Genomic DNA, 16,846 nt, shown 5'->3' on the forward strand with positions numbered 1-16,846 from the left:
CACGACTAAAGCGGCTTAGCAGAAGCAGACAGCATATTAAAAAGCAGAGACTCTACTTTGTCAACAAAGTTCCATCTAGTCAGGCTATGGTTTTTCCAGTGGTCATGTATGGATGTGAGAGTTGGGCTATAAAGAAAGCTGAGCACCAAAGAATTGATGCTTTTGAACTGTGGTGTTGGAGAAGACTCTTGAGAGTCTGTAGGACTGCAAGGAGATCCAACCAGTCCATCCTAAAGGAGATCAGTCCTGGGTGTTCATTGGAAGGACTGATGTTAAAGCTGAAACTCCAATACTTTGGCCACCTTATGCGAGGATTTGACTCATTGGAAAAGACCCTGATGCTGGGAGGGATTGGTGGCAGGAAGAGAAGGGGGTGACAGAGGATGAGATGAGATGGTTGGATGGCATCATCGACTCAATGGGCATGAGTTTGGGTAAACTCCAGGAGTTGGTGATGGACAAGGAGGCCTGGCGTGCTGCAGTTCATGGGGTTGCAAAGAGTTGGACACAGAGACTGAACTGAACTGAACCGAAACTATCCATGCAATTCTTGGGTGCTGCTTAAAAAAAAAAAAAAGATACACTGTTTTCAAACCGCTGGAGAATATTGCCTGAGTGAGGAAGGGAACAGCGAGGCAGAAGTGCCAGTCAGGGGTGGCTGGAATAGGAGGAAGCACCCTTTAATGAAATCTTGATTTTCTGTGGCTTTTTCCTAAGTAGGAAAATCACTGGAAATTGTAGCAATTTTGCCCCCTCTTTTTTTTGGAGCTCTCAGTCTACTGAGGCTCCCTGCCACCTCATCCATCTATAACTTTTCATCACTTTTTCCTCAAAGTAAGGAATATGTCCCAGAAAACGCACCTCTGTGACTTAGCGAAGTGCCAAAGTCATCTGAGCCTTCCCAGTGTTCCAAAGGAAGCAATGATTTGAATTCAGCTGCTCAAACAATTAATCTCTAAGCAGGCAGCTTGAAACATCCTTAAAGTAACAGAACAGTGCAGGTTCTGGAGGGGAAATCAGCTTGTTGGTAATAGTTTTAATTTTTCAGTTAATTGATTATACATCTGGTTGTATATGGTCTTTTGAACCTGATACTCTGCTAAATTAACCTTGATGTTATAGTGAAATTGAAGCAGAATCAATTTCTGTTCAATGAAACTGTGTGTTTTTGACATTGGATCTTATTTGCAGATACATGGTAATAACCATGTTTGTATGACCCCCAGTTTTACTCTAACAGGGTGTATGTTATACACACACATATGTGTGACATATACATATATAATTTATAGATTTAGCATATACATGTGTGTGGCAATGGCACCCCACTCCAGTACTCTTCCTTGGAAAATCCCATGGACGGAGGAGCCTGGAAGGCTGCTGTCCATGGGGTCGCTGAGGGTCGGACACAACTGAGCAACTTCACTTTCACTTTTCACTTTCATGCATTGGAGAAGGAAATGGCAACCCACTCCAGTGTTCTTGCCTGGAGAATCCCAGGGACGGGGGAGCCTGGTGGGCTACCATCTATGGGGTTGCACAGAGTCGGACACGACTGAAGCAACTTAGCAGCAGCAGCAACATATTTAGGTGTGTATATATGCACTCCAAAATTACAATATTCACAACAGTACTATTCATTATTGTTATAAGTTGGAAACAACTCAAATGTCCATCAACTGTGGAATGAAGAAATAAGTTGTGACATACCATGGAGTATTACATAACAATGAGAATGGCTGAACTACTGCCACAAGAACGTAGATGAATTTCACAAACAAAACCCTGAGCAAGAGAAGTCAGACACAAAAGGACACGTACTATAAATGCATTTATATGCAGCTTATAAACAGTCAAAGCTAGTCTGTGGAAATCTATTCTGATAGAAATCTGAACAAGAGGTGTCTTTGGGTGGAGACGAGAGATTCTGGGGTTTGGTAATGGTTGAAAGTCACTCAGTTGTGCCTGACTCTTTGTGAACCCATGGACCATACAGTCCATGGAATTTTCCAGGCCAGGATATTGGAGTGGGTGGCTGTTCCCTTCTCCAACAGATCTCACAACCCAGGAATTGAACTCAGGTCTCCTGCATTGCAGGTAGATTCTTTACTAGCTAAGCTACCAGGGTAGCTCCTGGTAATGGTTATGTAAATATATTTGCTTTGTGAAACTCATTAAGTGGTACAATAATGATTTGTAAACTTGTATGTATGCATGTTCTTTTTTTTTTTAATTTTCATTTTTACTTTATTTTACTTTACAATACTGTATTGGTTTTGCCATACATTGACGTGAATCCACCACGGGTGTACATGCGATCCCAAACATGAACATGTATGCATGTTCTATGTCCATAGAAATTTACTTAAAAACCTGCATAGTCATTATTATCCATTATAGTTTAGTGTTATTTCACTTTTCATCAGAATGAAAGAAACCAAAATTGCGAATGCTTTCAGGCTGCAAATAATAGGCACCTCAACTCTAAATGGTTTAAACAGGGATTGGCAAACTTTTTCTGTATAATAAAGGGACAAATAGTAAAGGTTGCAGGTTTTTTCACACTATATGGCTTTTTGTCAAGACTACTCAACTCTACGGCTAGCCACAGACAGTATGTGACCACATAGGCATGACTATGGTCTAACAAAACTTTTGTGAACGTGGGGCCATCTCAGCATTCTGTCTGCCAACAGCTCTAACATGAAAAATTAAATCAGGTAATAAAAATAGAATCAGGTAGTAGAAAGTTACACATTCAGAAAAAATGGGCTTTCTTTGGCACTCTCCTCACTTGAAGAACTATTTAAAACCTAACTCCATAAAAATAAAGATAACATAAATGTCCTAAAAGATCTTTAGCTATTTACTGTAGCAAGATTGTCAAAATACCAAAGGAAACACTGAAATGTTGACTTAAAAGCAATCAAAATGGCAAAGGTTTTTGTTTAAAATTTTATCTATTTATTTCTGAACTCAGTTTTATGTGCACAGGATTTGTATTTCCAAAGGTAAAGGGAGGTGTGGTGAAAATCTTTCCTACCTGTATCTTTTCTGGGGATAATTGATGACTTCAGGTCCTTGTTTAGTTTTTGTGTATTTACTTATTTGTCTGTACCAGGTCTTAGTTGGGGCATTCAGACTCTTAGTTGTGGTATGTGGGATCTAATTCCCTGACCAGGGATTGAACCTGGGTCCCTGTGTTGGGAGTTTGGAGTGTTCGTCTTAGCTGCTGGACCACTAGGGAAGATACCCTCATTTACTTTTTACTTTGTAATAGATCATGGAAATAATTTTACATCAGTACATGAAATACCTCCCCATCCCTTTTAACAGCTGTATAATATTCCGTTACATAGATGTAGCAACGATTTACTTAACAATTTCTTACTGGTATGCATTTAGATTGTTCCTCATTTTTTACAATTACAGAAAATTATGTATTAAATAACTTAGTATCCAGATTATTTCACACATACTTGAGCAATGGCAAGATAAATCTTTGCAAGTGAAATTGCTCGATCAAAGTATATGTCCACTTATGATTTATATATATATTGCCAAATCACCCATGATAGTGCTGCAGCAGTTTAAACTTTGAGCAGTAAAACTGAAGCACCTGTTTAACCATGCTATGCTGCTGCTGCTGCTGCTAACCATGCTGTATCCAACAGCAAATCACCCTCAATCTTTCCCAATCTATTATGTGAAAAAGATACATTATTATAAGTGAACTGGAGATTTCCCCCATTTATTTCTTTTTCTGAAAACTGTCTTTTTTGATGGAAACATTCATCTTTTTCTTATTAATTTGTAGGAATCCTTTATCTGTTATAAGAAATGCAGTTTTTTGAGGTTTGCTGTCTTTCAACTATGCCGTGTTTCTTGGTGTTTTGCCATACAGAAGTGTTTGACTGTAGTGTATAAATTAATTTTTTATGGGTGCTGGCTTTTATTCTGTATTTCAAAGGGCCTATGGTATTCCAAGATTATGTGGAAAAGTATCTAACAATTTATTCTGGCATGCTCAGGATCTTATTTCTAAAAATGTCAATCCGTCTGGAATATCATGGTGTAAGGTTTGGATCCAACTTTAATACCCCCTCCACCCCCCACCCCCAAGGACTGCTTTAGTTCCTTACACACCATGCATTATGGACCATCTTTCTCCACTGATAAGAGGTGCCATTTTATCTCATACTGAATATCTTTTTGTATCTGAGTCCATTTCTGTTCCATTGAGCTGTCTGTCTGTTCAGGTACCATGCCTTTTTAATTACAATAGCTTCACATTTTAGTATCTAACACAGCTAGACAACTCTTACTTTCCTTTTTTAGAATTCATTCATACACTTGATTATTTTTCCATGTTAATATTTTAGTCAATTTGTAATACTTAGAAAAACCTTTTTTAAATGAAGTTTTTTACATATATAGGTAATTTAGGGAGAGTCTCATTTTTATAAAGCCTTTTAATCTAATATCATAGATATCCTTCCATTTGTTCAAGTCTTTTTTATTTTTAACCTCAGCGGCTTTAAAAGTCTTTTTCATATAACTCTTCACTTCTTGCATGAAGAACAAACTTCCTAGGAATTTAATCTTTTAGTTGCTAATACAAATGGGGTCCTTTCTGCCATTATATTGTCTAACTGTTGTTTCAAGGACTTTTAAAAGCCAAAGAGAAACTTATTCTTATCTCAATAAGTAGAATTTTCTAAACCATAATAAGTAACCATGGCACTTACAATTCAATCCTGTTCGAAATAGTTCAAAAGAGAAAAAAAAAATTCCCAAATTCATACAAGTCAAAGGATATTAGGAACAGACTAAAATATTTCTTCAAAACTGTTTATTGCTTCACATATAAAATGAATAAATAGAATCCATATAATTTTCTTATTCTCACAGATCACTCCCTGTTCATCTTTTGCCTAGGAGGATACACAGATTGTTTTTCTCAGTGATGCTCAGGGAGCTCTGCTAATTACTTACCTCTCCCCAGGGGTGGCCTGGCAGCTCAGCTATTCTGGTTCTTTCTTACCTCGATCTTAAGAGACAAACACTGCTGGAGACAAGTGCTCAAAACTCAAGCAGTGGAGATGGATGATGGCTCCCTGCTTTCCCCACCTGCCAGTTCACCTCAGCATGCCCTGGGGAAGTAATACGTATCCAGGAAATCATAGCTTTACCCAAATCTGAGAACATTTTCAAGGTTAGCTGGAAAGAAGACAGAGGGGAGTCCTTTTAGGGGACCTCCAGATTGGTACCCTGGAAGATGCAGGATGGGGGAGCGAGTTGTTCTGGCAGGGGAGCCTGGAGCTTAAGGGTTTCTAGGTTGTGTGGCGTTTGTTCAGTTGCTAAGTCATGTCTGACTCTTTGCAACCCCATGGACTACAGCACACCAGGCTTCCCAGTCCTTCACCATCCCCCAGAGTTTGCTCAAACTCATATCCATTGAATCAGTGATGCCATCCAACCATCTCATCCTGTCTCACCCCCTTCTCCTCCTGCCTTTCCCAGCGTCAGGGTCTTTTCCAGTGAGTCAGCTCTTCAGGTGATCAGAGTACTGGAGCTTCAGCTTCAGCATCAGTCCTTCCAATGAACATTCAGGACTGATTTCCTTTAGGATGGGCTGGTTTGATTTCCTTGAAGTCCATGGGATTCTTAAGAGTCTTCAGCAGCACTGCAGTTGAAAAGCATCAATTCTTTGCTGTTCAGCCTTCTTTATGGTCCAACTCTCGCATCCATACATAACTACTGGAAGAACCATAGCTTTGACTATTTGACTTTTATTGGCCTTAGGATGGAGTTTTTCTTTAGTGAGTGACTGCATTTGAATCTTGAGTCTCATTCTTAGAACTGAGTTGGTTGGCTCTCTGACTTTGGAATGATCACTAATTGGGCCTTGAAAGAAAAGAGGAGGGTGACTTCTCATCTCTCCTTCCAGGCAGGAGAGAAAGTAGAAGCCACAATCTCCTCTTCCTGACACCTGAACAACATCCTGTTAGGCAGAAATCCTAGTGATACCATTGCTTGGGTTAACTCTCTGTCTCTATATTTATTGAAAGGTGATCAAGAGCCTTTTGCATAATAACACTAATAAGGAGCAGAAAAGTCATGAAGTGCTTACCCCTGTCTCTGTCCTTTACGTGGATTCCTATATTTTATTTTATTTGTTTTTTAAATTAATTTTTATTGGAATATAGTTGATTTACAGTGTTGTATTTGTTTCTGCTGTAGAATAAAATGAACTAGTTTTACATATACATATATCCCCTCTTTTTTAGATTCTTTTTCCAGAGTATTGAGTAGAGTTCCCTGTGTTATACAGTAGGTCCTTATTAGTTTTCTGTCAATCCCAATCATCTAATTTATCACCCCCACCCCCAGATTTCCTTATTGTAATTCTCACAGCAGCCCTATAAGGTAAATCTTGCTGTTATTTTCAACTCATAGATGAGGAAAGTCAGGTCCAGGGGGATTAAATAAAATGGCAGAAGACAGAGCCAGGATTTGAAATCAAGTGTCTGCCTTTGATGATCATGCTTTGTACCGCTACACCCGGCTCTTATGAAAATGAAGGGCACACCTCATTATTTTGAAACAAGGATAAGCAAAGAAGTTAAACTTGTTTCTGTATATTGAATACTTCTTCCTGTAATTTTACATATTAACATGTTTAAAATGTGAAGTTTACTTTTATTGACAGGGCTCACATCAGTGAGGGTCATTGTAAACTCCACTCACAGGCATACAATAGTTTTTCCTTTAAGTGATATGCTCACAAAGACATTTAAGCGTAAGTAATGGATCACCTGGACTTCCCTGGTGCCTCAGATTGTAAAGAATTCGCCTGCATTGTGGGAGACCGGGGTTCAAACCCTGGGTTGGGAAAATCCCCTGGAGGAGGGCATGCCAACCCACTCGAGTATTCTTGCCTGGAGAATCCCCATGGACAGAGGAGCCTGGTGGGCTACAGTCCATGCGGTGGCAGAGTCAGACTGAGTGACTAAGCACGCAGTCACCTAGCATGTTTATCTTACAATGCTCTGAAGACTGTTCTACTTGTGACTGTAATTCTGCTCTTATAGTTTATAACATTCTTCAGAGCCATCAGATACATGTGTATGTATGAGTATGTGTGTTTATGAATACTATGATTTCCTTGTGGGTGTAAATCTCACCCTTTCTGTGATTCCTATGCCCTCACCATATTGCTAGGCAACACCAAGCAACACATAGCCCACATTCTCCTAATTCCTTCTGATGTTCTGCAAATGGACGTTTGCTTTTCTGGGCAAGCAGAGTCACACCAGTGGGTTTCACAATTTTAGATTTTTAAGTTATGAGGTGTCCCCTCAGATCGAGGTCAAGTGACCATAACTATCAGAAACTGGCACAAGAGAGGAAGAGCTAGCATAAGGGAAATGCACATATTTAGGTCTTTGGCTGAAATGCATTAGGGAAATGAAATGTGGTTCCTGTAGGTGACATCAAGGAAAGAGAGGGCACTGGCTTCCTTTCCAAATGCTCCTGGGTCTTGAAGGATCATTGTGTGTGGAATACGCTTTCTGATGACTGGTGATGTCACACGTACACAGTTTACCAGATGAGAATCGGGGTGTCCAGCACTTGCTCAACACAGAGATCAATATTTTCAGGTCTGGCTTTAGGGTTTAGTGAGCACAGTGGGTGGATCCTGCGTCACAAGCTAAAGTCACATATAACCCTCCTGCCTTCTGTTTCTAGGGAAGATAAGAGAGAGGTTTCATTAGGCTGGAAAATGCCAGCACTGGGCCTACAGTGGACAAATGCATAGGTCTTCATTAGCACAAAATGGATCCCCAACATTCTGATTAAATCATGGATGATACCCAGATTGGGGAACTACTAGATTAGATGATCTCCAAGGTCAAGTGCAACCTTAATCCTGTTCCCCAAACTTTCCTCAACATTTACTTGGTGTTTCCTGGGAAGTTTGTTCAAAATACAGATTTCCAGGCTCCTCTTCTATCTTTATGAAATAGATCCCTCTCCTGCGAGGGACCTGAAAAACCTGTTTTTCTGCTTAACTTTGAAAATTTTTGACCAGGTCACATACTGAACATGATTAGAAACTCCAAAATATGTGAAAGAATATCATCAAAAAATCTCTTTTCCAACCTTGTCCTCCCGACATCCCAATTCACCTTCCTGGAGGAGGTGATCAATGTTACTGTTTTTTTGTGGTTTTTTTAGTATGTGTATATTCTTCCAGGAATATGTGAATATGTAAAACATATAAGATAAATATATTTACTTTATATGTGTGTGTGTTTTAAAGAAAAATCCAAAGGGTATACAGTGAAAATCCAGTTCGTTCGTGGTCCTGATCTCCACTTCTCTTCTTCAGATTCAGTCAGATTCCAGCACTTTTACCAGCTTCTTGTGTGTCTCTTTCAGAGATAGGTCTCTGTCCTTTTAACAAGTGACTCAGGTCATTCTTGAGTGTGTTTGGGACACCCAGGTCTATCGTAGTTGAGACAGCTAGAGAACTTCACTTGGTTAACTTGAGTTGTATGAAATGCATTTAGTTGGATTCTATCCTGGATGTTATGCTTGAAAAGTATTAATTGCCTAGTCGTGTCCTACTCTCTGCGACCCCATAGACTGTAGCCTGCCAGACTCCTCTGTCCATGGGATTCTCCAGGCAAGAATACTGGAGTGGGTTGCCACTCCCTTCTGCAGGGGATCTCCCCAACCCATGGATCAAACACAGGTCTCCTGCATTGCAAGGAGATTCTTTACTGTCTAGTGTGTTCATTTAACCATTATTTTAAAAGGCCTACTATGTATGGAGCCTAGACGGTGGTGAACAATGAAGGTATTCACGGGTACTAACAATCTGATGGAGGAGACAGCCTGAAGGTGTGCGTCGGGGTCACAGCAACTTCCTGGCTCTGGAGGTGAGGGTGAGGGGGGCTTCCTGAAGGAAGGGCTTTCCATCCTGAGGCAGAGGGCATGATGAAGTGGTACTGACCAGGCAAATGGAGACGGAAAGTATTCCTGGCAGAGAGAAAAGGGAAAATGCAAAGGTTTTAAGTTTTGATCTAGCATGCTGCTCTTGGTAACCAAAAAGTAAAGTGTTTTAGTGTTTGTATGCAGCGAAAGCTCAAGATAAAATGAGGGAGGTAAACTAGGGTTAAAATAAGATGGAAAAGTATGATGGCGCTTAAGTCAGATATTCAGCTTGGGAATGATAAAACCAGTGGGTTTGTTTTTTTTTTAACGAGTCTAGCTTGGTGCTCTGTGATGACCTAGATTGGTGGAATGAGGGAGTCCAAGAAGAAGGGGATATACGTATATGTACAGCTGATTCACGTTGGTATACAGCAACAACTAACACAACATTGTAAAGCAATTATACTGCAATAAAAAATAAGACAACATATATTTAAACAGTGAATCAAAAGAGGGTGTGAGTAGAGGCAAGGAGACAGTTTTGGAGGTTGTCAAAAGAAACAGGAATGGCCTGAATTAGATGGCCATGGTAGGGAGGGAAAAAAGAAACAGGAGATATTTTGAAGTTAGTTAGTGATTAAAATTTCCTGGTTTGGGCTTCTCTAGTGGCTCAGAAGGTAAAGAATCTGCCTGCAATGTGGGAGACCTGAGTTTGATCCCTGGGTTGCAAAGATCCTCTGAAGGAGGGCATGGCACCCCACTCCAGTGTTCTTGCCTGGAGAATCCCCATGGACAGAGGAGCCTGGTGGGCTGTACTCCATGGAGTTACAAAGAGTCAGACATGACTGAGCAACTAGGCACACACAGCAGAGACTGAACAGGGGCTTCCCTGGTGGCTCAGATGGTAAAGAATCCACCTGCAATGCAGGAGAACAGGGTTCCATCCCTGGGTTGGGAAGATCCCCTGGAGAAGGGAATGGCTGTCCACTCCAGTATTCTTGCCTGGGAAATTCTATAGACAGAGGAGCCTGATGGGCTACAGTCTATGGGATCACAAAAAGTTGGACACAGCCTAGCGACTAAGCACACACACGGAGCACATAGAGTGACTGGCTAAACGACAGCAAAAGGACTGATGATTGACGGAAAGGGGCGGCATCTGGGACACGCCCAGATTTCTAGAATGGGTAATTAGCTGTTTTCACTTCCATCAGGGACACAGGTGGGAATGAGCTCTGAGAAAAGGGATTTGGGAGAAAGAAAGAAAGAGTTTGACATTTTGAGTTTGAGGAAGTCCAAGAAGAGCTAAATTAAAGTCTAGAGTCCAGCGGAGAAGCAAGTCGTTTGGTGGTCAGTGGCTGGCCAGGCATTTCCTAATTTCTCTGTAAACCTTACTTAGTTTGCATGTCAGCCTCTACCCCTGCTTTTTTCCTGCCTGCCACAGTCCCTCCACCCCTCCTAAAGCATGCTAATCATCAATCTTTTCCTCCTTTCTGCATCCTTCAGAGTAGAGGGGTTGGAAGGATGGTCCTGTTTTATAAGCTGCTATGTTTTCAAAATTCCCAAGCTGGTAGGTTAGGTTCTGTAAAAAGACAATCCTCTTAAGGTGGTTATAAACCATTCCCTAATGACCCTATGTTTACCAGAAGAATATACGAAACAGATTCTGACTCTCTGTGGCTTTTCATTTACTCTGGGTACTAATGATACCTCTTTAGTATTGCACTGACAACTGGTTGCATTGTGGATCTATCTGTAATAAGGCAAACCTGCAGCCCTAGCATCCTTTGCCATTTGCAGTTTTTAATTCCTTTTGCTGGACTTAACAGAGCTGAAGCAAGTTAGATATTTGGAAACATGCACCTTTGTTTTGTGCTGTGAACAACCAGCCACAGGCATTTTAAATTGTGAGGGTGACTAGGAAAATAAGATCTTTGCTATTGTGCCAAGAAATCTGAAGAATTTTATGCATCCTTCAGTTGTTTCTAAATAGTTCATTGTCTCCTATCTGTATGGTACGGCTCTCGGACAGATTTCTCTCTGAACTTCACAGCATGGGTGGAAGAGAGTAATTTGGCCTTTAGTTTTTCCTGGCAGTCGGTGCCAGTCCATTTATATGGTATGTTCACAGGAGAGCTGACAAGTGTTGAAAGGTTTTATTCGATATGCACTTTTTTTTTAAGTAGAGAAAATCCGCAAAAATAGGTACTTTTTAGTTAGTTCTCCTAGTTATTCTCAAGATCATAACTAGTTCTGTTTCATTAAGGATTTTCACTTCAAATAGACTAACTGGCTATGTTAACCAGTCTGGGCTGTGTTTAATATTCACGATAAATCATATACTGTATGGACAGTTTTTTAATGATACAAATGCAAAAATCACATTATTTTTCTGTGTAACTTGTAAAAGCCATTCCTTCTAAAATGGGGCTGCTTATGCTAATTTGTTATAGTTAGTGAGTTGCAGGCAGCTCTGTGAATTTACTTTTCTTGGCAGTTCTAGAATATCCTGCCATAACACATACTGAAAAACTGTTTGATGGGTTATGAAAATCTGGATGTACTAAAGGTACATCTTGTGCAAACCATAAAATAAATACATGATTACATTTAAAAAATCTGTTATCAGGTTAAGGAAATTGTCATTATAACAACCCAGGGAAAATTAAACCATTTTCAATGGAAGATATGCTTTCCATTTGTACACAATGTAAATATATTTTTAACATTTATTTTTATTTATTTGGTTATACTGGGTTTTAGTTACAGTATGTAGGATCTAGTTCCCTGACCAGGGATCGAACCCTGCGCCCCTTTCATTGTGAATGCAGAGTCTTAGCCACTGGACCAACAGAGACATTCCATTCTGTAAATATTTTTAATGTCCAGTGCTGGCTCAATGTTGCTGGTCTTTCTGGGAAAAAAGAAAGAACCTGCCTGCTGGAGGTAAACTGGATTCCATCTAGAACCTACCTTGGAGTCACACCTCATGGCTTGAGTTAATATTCTGAGTAAAGTGTAAGCAATACAGTTGTCAGGATTATTGGTGCAAAATATATCTTGAAAGTTTTAGGATTATTTCTAAGCAAGTCAGCCAAGTTCTATTATTTCAAGGATGTTGAGTTTGAGTCTGTCAATATTAATGTTGCCGCTGATACACAGTTGCTTCATGAGTAATTAATGAATAAGGTATGTAATTTGGTTGGTGCTGTACTCACCAACTCCTCTGAGACAGTCTTCAGCCTCTAGGAGCTTAGATTTCTAACAGATGAAAAGATTTGGGGAAGAAACAAAGCCCATTTCACTTGTTCACTTATTCAGCAAATGTATATTAAGAATCTCCTGTGTACAAGGCCCCTGGTTACACTGTCTTTGGGAAATATACTGTGGCAAATAGCAGAGATTTGGTTTATATCCTTGTATTCTATCAGGGAGATAAACCATGAAACAATAAATCATACAATTAATTATTTAACAAAATGTGTTTCAGGAGATACCTGTGGGGTGGGTTGAGGGCAGATATCTGGAGTTGGATGGAGGAACAAGCTTCATTTTAAGTGAGTTCTTGAAGTTTAAATTGTGTTTGCAATGAACTAGGATAAAGTCTTAGTTGTGTCAAGTTGGAAAAAAAAAAGAATTCTTGTATTTAAAGATGAAGAGTCAAAAGATCTCTAAGAGAAAGATGGTGTAATTTGGTGATAATATTTTTTTTTTTAATGTGTTTGTTTATTTATTTTTGATTGTGCTGGGTCTTCATTGCAGTGCATAGGCTTCTCATTGAGGCTGCTGAGAGCACAGGCTCTCGGCTTGCAGGGCTTCAGCGGTTGAGGCACGTGGGCTCAGTAGTTGTGGCTTGCGGGCTTAGTTGCTCCAGGGCATGTGAGATCTTCCAGGACCAGGGATCCTGCATTGGCAGGCAGATTCCTATCCACTGTACTACCAGGGAAGTCCCGGTAATAGTCTTACATAGGATGGAAAATATCCTTACACGTGCTGAAGACAATTTCTTAGCATGTGAAGGAATGATTTTTAGTCTTAGGGTAGAAGTAAGCTATTATATTCCACTTACAAAGGAGGAAAAATGAAGACGAAATGCAGATGGCCAATTAACTTCTTCAGTCAAACCTCATGCACATGATTAAAAATATGTAAAATTTAACATTAAAAAAACACTTTAACTTACTTGTATGTTTATGAAAACTTCAAATTGATTAAAATTCTTCAGTGACAAGGTTATACTCCTTGATCAGTGACTGTTCTCACATATTTCTAAGCAAAATGCAATGATTATATTTGAAGTTGAGACATAAGGAGAGTTGTACAAAGAAAGCCTGAATTGACTAAGAAAAGTCAAATATATAATTTAAATGATTTTTGTGATTTACTCTTTCAATAATAAATTTCAACCAAACCTAATTAATTTTCAGTTTCTAGCACAACATGCGGTTTTAGAAAACATGTCAATAAACAGATATAAAACCAGAAGTAGAGTAAATGAAATCATCTACTAGACTTAGATTGGGTACAAAGATTAAGTTACATTTACTATTTGAATAGTTAATATGTACCTTATTGGAAAAAAATGAAGAAACTCCAAAATTAAATATCTCTCTTCCCATACTGATCTCCATCCACCTGGTTCTCACCCATTATAGGCTACTCACAGGCAGCACACCTTGGAAGTAATTATTACTTGTGTGTGTATACACAAGTTCTTTGCACCTATCAGCAAGTCTCCACATGGGCTTGTTTCTTTTCACACAAAAGGTAAATTCCCCAGCACACGGTTGAGCCTTCACTTTTTTCTCCCTTGTTTCTTGGAGATCCTTTCTGTATCAGTATGCAAATCCTTTCACTTTTGTTTTTCTTCTCTGAAACAGCTGTCATATTACATTATATGGATATACCATAATTTATTTGACATTGGGTTGTTTTTAATAAACAGTTCTGCAGTGAACAGCCTTGTGAGTGGTTACTTCACAAGTATACCCAGAAAGGTAGAATTGTTAGTCAAAGATACAGTCATTAGCCATTTTGGTAGCTATTGCAAAACTGCCCTATGTTTGCACTAATTTAAAGATTGTACTAATTTATGCATCTATCAGCAATATATGAGAATGTATATTTTCCATTTGGTGTTATCGATCTTTGAGGGTTTTTTTTTTTTTTTTGGTGAATGACTGGGAAAAAATGGTATCTCATTTTTTCATTGTTTATCTCTCTTTTAAGATTTTTTATTGGACTGTTAGTCCTTTTTTCTCCCTCACTGGAAAAAGCTCTTTTATATTAGGAAGGTAAGATCTTCATTAGATATATGAGTTGCAAATATTTTTTATCTCACCTTCCCATCTTTTTTTTTTAATTATTGCTGGGGATGACTTTGGCCCAAAAGTTTAATTTTTATCTAATTGAGTTTATCAATATATTCTTTTATGGCATTTGGGTTTCACTCATTGCTGAAAAGGGTAACTACACTCCAAGATCATTAAGAGTGCATCCTGTTTTCCTTCTTGGGCTTGAATACTTTTCATTGTTTGTCTTCAAATTTTTTTTATCCATTTGAAATTTTTCCTGGCGTAGGATATGAGTTTCCCCCTAAAATGCTACCCAGTTATCTCAGTATCCTATCCACACTGTTTTATGATGTCATTTTAATATCTATTTGGATCAATTTTTGAACTTTAAAAACTATACATATTTTTACACATTTCAACCCCTAAAAATGTTCCCATGCTGTGTCTGTGTTGAAGCTCATTTTAGGTAACTTAAATGTTTACTCTTTTTTATTTTAAATATGCTTTTTTCTCTTAACAAAGCTTGTATTAGTTGCTTCCTTGAGCAATATCTTTAGAAAGTTATAGAGAATGAAAAATGTGTTTGAAATTATGTGAAAATATTATTTGCGTCAGAACAAATTCTGCAAAAGCTGAAATCCCATGAAAAAGAAAAATCTATTTCAAGTGAAATTTTCTCTGTCCCAGGGAACCTCCATAAACTCAGATCAGAAATTTATTATGTATAAATCTTTACTATGTATACATTTATTAAGTATAAATCTTTATTATACATATAAAGATCTTTATTGTGTATATTTTAAAGATGTATCTACTGGGCAAAGAGTTAGAAGAAAGTATTTTAGACCTATCTCAGAATCCCTCAGTGAGGTTACTTAGAGACTTATCCTTAAATCACATTTATTGCAGGCTGGTTTTGTCACTTTTTAAAAATATTTTTAAATTGGAAACAACAGTGGGCTGGTTATATAATACTTGTAATGGCAGGATTTGGGGGAAAATATCAGGCCTGCAGGCTTTAGATAATCACATGCAAAGTCATGTGTGAGTGGAAAGGGGGGAAGAGCTGAGCTATGTCTGCTTATTTACCTTCTGGGGGTACATACAGATTATTTCTGGGTTAATCTGGAAGATTATACAGCTGAGAATAGAGATCCCATAGACATTCCACAGACACCAGAATCTCATCAGTTGGCTTTATACCCGAGGCACAGAGGTTGCATTAGACTCTGGACCACCCGCACATGTCCTATTCCTGACTCGACTGAATCAAATAAGGTCTGTTTGAAAAGCTTGAAATTAGTATTCATATAAACAGGGAAATGCTGAAACCAGCTGGCATTCCGTAAATGAAATCACTAGAACAGGAACTTGGCATACTTTTCCTTCTTGATTATTTTGCTAAGTCGTCACCATAAATGGTCCTAACTTGGGTCAACCCTCTGACTCTTCCTGGGGAAGACATCCACCTAAGAATTTCACAGTGTTTTAAAAAAATTTCAAAAGATAACTTGGGTTTAATATAGACATGGCTATTTATAAAAATGTCTATTTGGCAATCAGGAAAGAATGACATGCTATGCTAGAAAAAAAGAGAAAGCAGTTTCATTCCTATCAAATGTGGAGATCTTAGTCTCAGCTTGATCTCTTTTAAGACATGGAAATAAAAAAAAGAAATCCTGACTATGCTGTACCTCTGACACTAACACAACATTGTAAATTAGCTGTACTTCTATATAAAAAATAGTAAATAAATAAAAGCAGAAAGAAAAAGAAATCCAAGTTACTTCGTAAATTTGTGTCAGAATGTCTTTTCTTCTACAGAATATTCATCCTGAAATTTAAATCAATACATCAAAAATGCAAATCCAATCTCCTCACTGGAAACTTAATAAAATCACTTGGGAAACACGTCTCATTAACGGTGCACTGAATAGTTTTTGCCCATAATGAACAGAAATGGAAACATAAATATAGGAAGTCATTGCCCATAATAATAACATATGTAAACATAAATAAAGGAAGTCAGAATTAATTTTAAACATAGTAAATGGACAGCTCTCTATTCTTCATAAAGGGAGAAAATATTCAAATTTCTTCTAAAGAAATTGTATTGAATATGAGTGGTGAACTTTCTTGTGTGAAATGATTGACCAATGTGTGAATTTTTTTTCTGAGAGTATATAGGCATATCAAAATTTGGGTTAGCAGACTGGATAATTTAAATGCTCTGTGTAACTAAATGAACTTCTCTGCTTAACAATAGCAGAGACTGTTGGACTGACTGAACTTACTGAGTTTTGCCAAGAGAACGCACTGGTCATAGTAAACACCCTCTTCCAACAACACAAGAGAAGATTCTACACATGGACATCACCAGATGGTCAATACCAAAATGAGATTGATCATATTCTTTGCAGCCAAAGATGGAGAAGTTCTATACAGTCAGCAAAACAAGACCAGGAGCTGACTGTGGCACAGACCATGAACTCTTTATTGCCAAATTCAGACTTAAATTGAAGAAAGTTGGGAAAACCACTAGACCATTCAGGTATGACCTAAGTCAAATCCCTTACAATTATACAGTGGAAGTGATAAATTGATTTAAG

General features: G+C 38.4%; 1 long non-coding RNA gene across 5 annotated transcripts in view; it reads left to right on the forward strand.

The window, feature by feature from the left end:
- LOC102188361 overlaps positions 1–16,846 on the forward strand; it is a 147,492-nt gene that overhangs the window by 64,225 nt on the left and 66,421 nt on the right. The gene's annotated exons all lie outside the window — the stretch shown is intronic.

Source organism: Capra hircus, chromosome 22 (genome assembly GCF_001704415.2).
Source record: "Capra hircus breed San Clemente chromosome 22, ASM170441v1, whole genome shotgun sequence".
NCBI lineage: Eukaryota > Metazoa > Chordata > Mammalia > Artiodactyla > Bovidae > Capra > Capra hircus.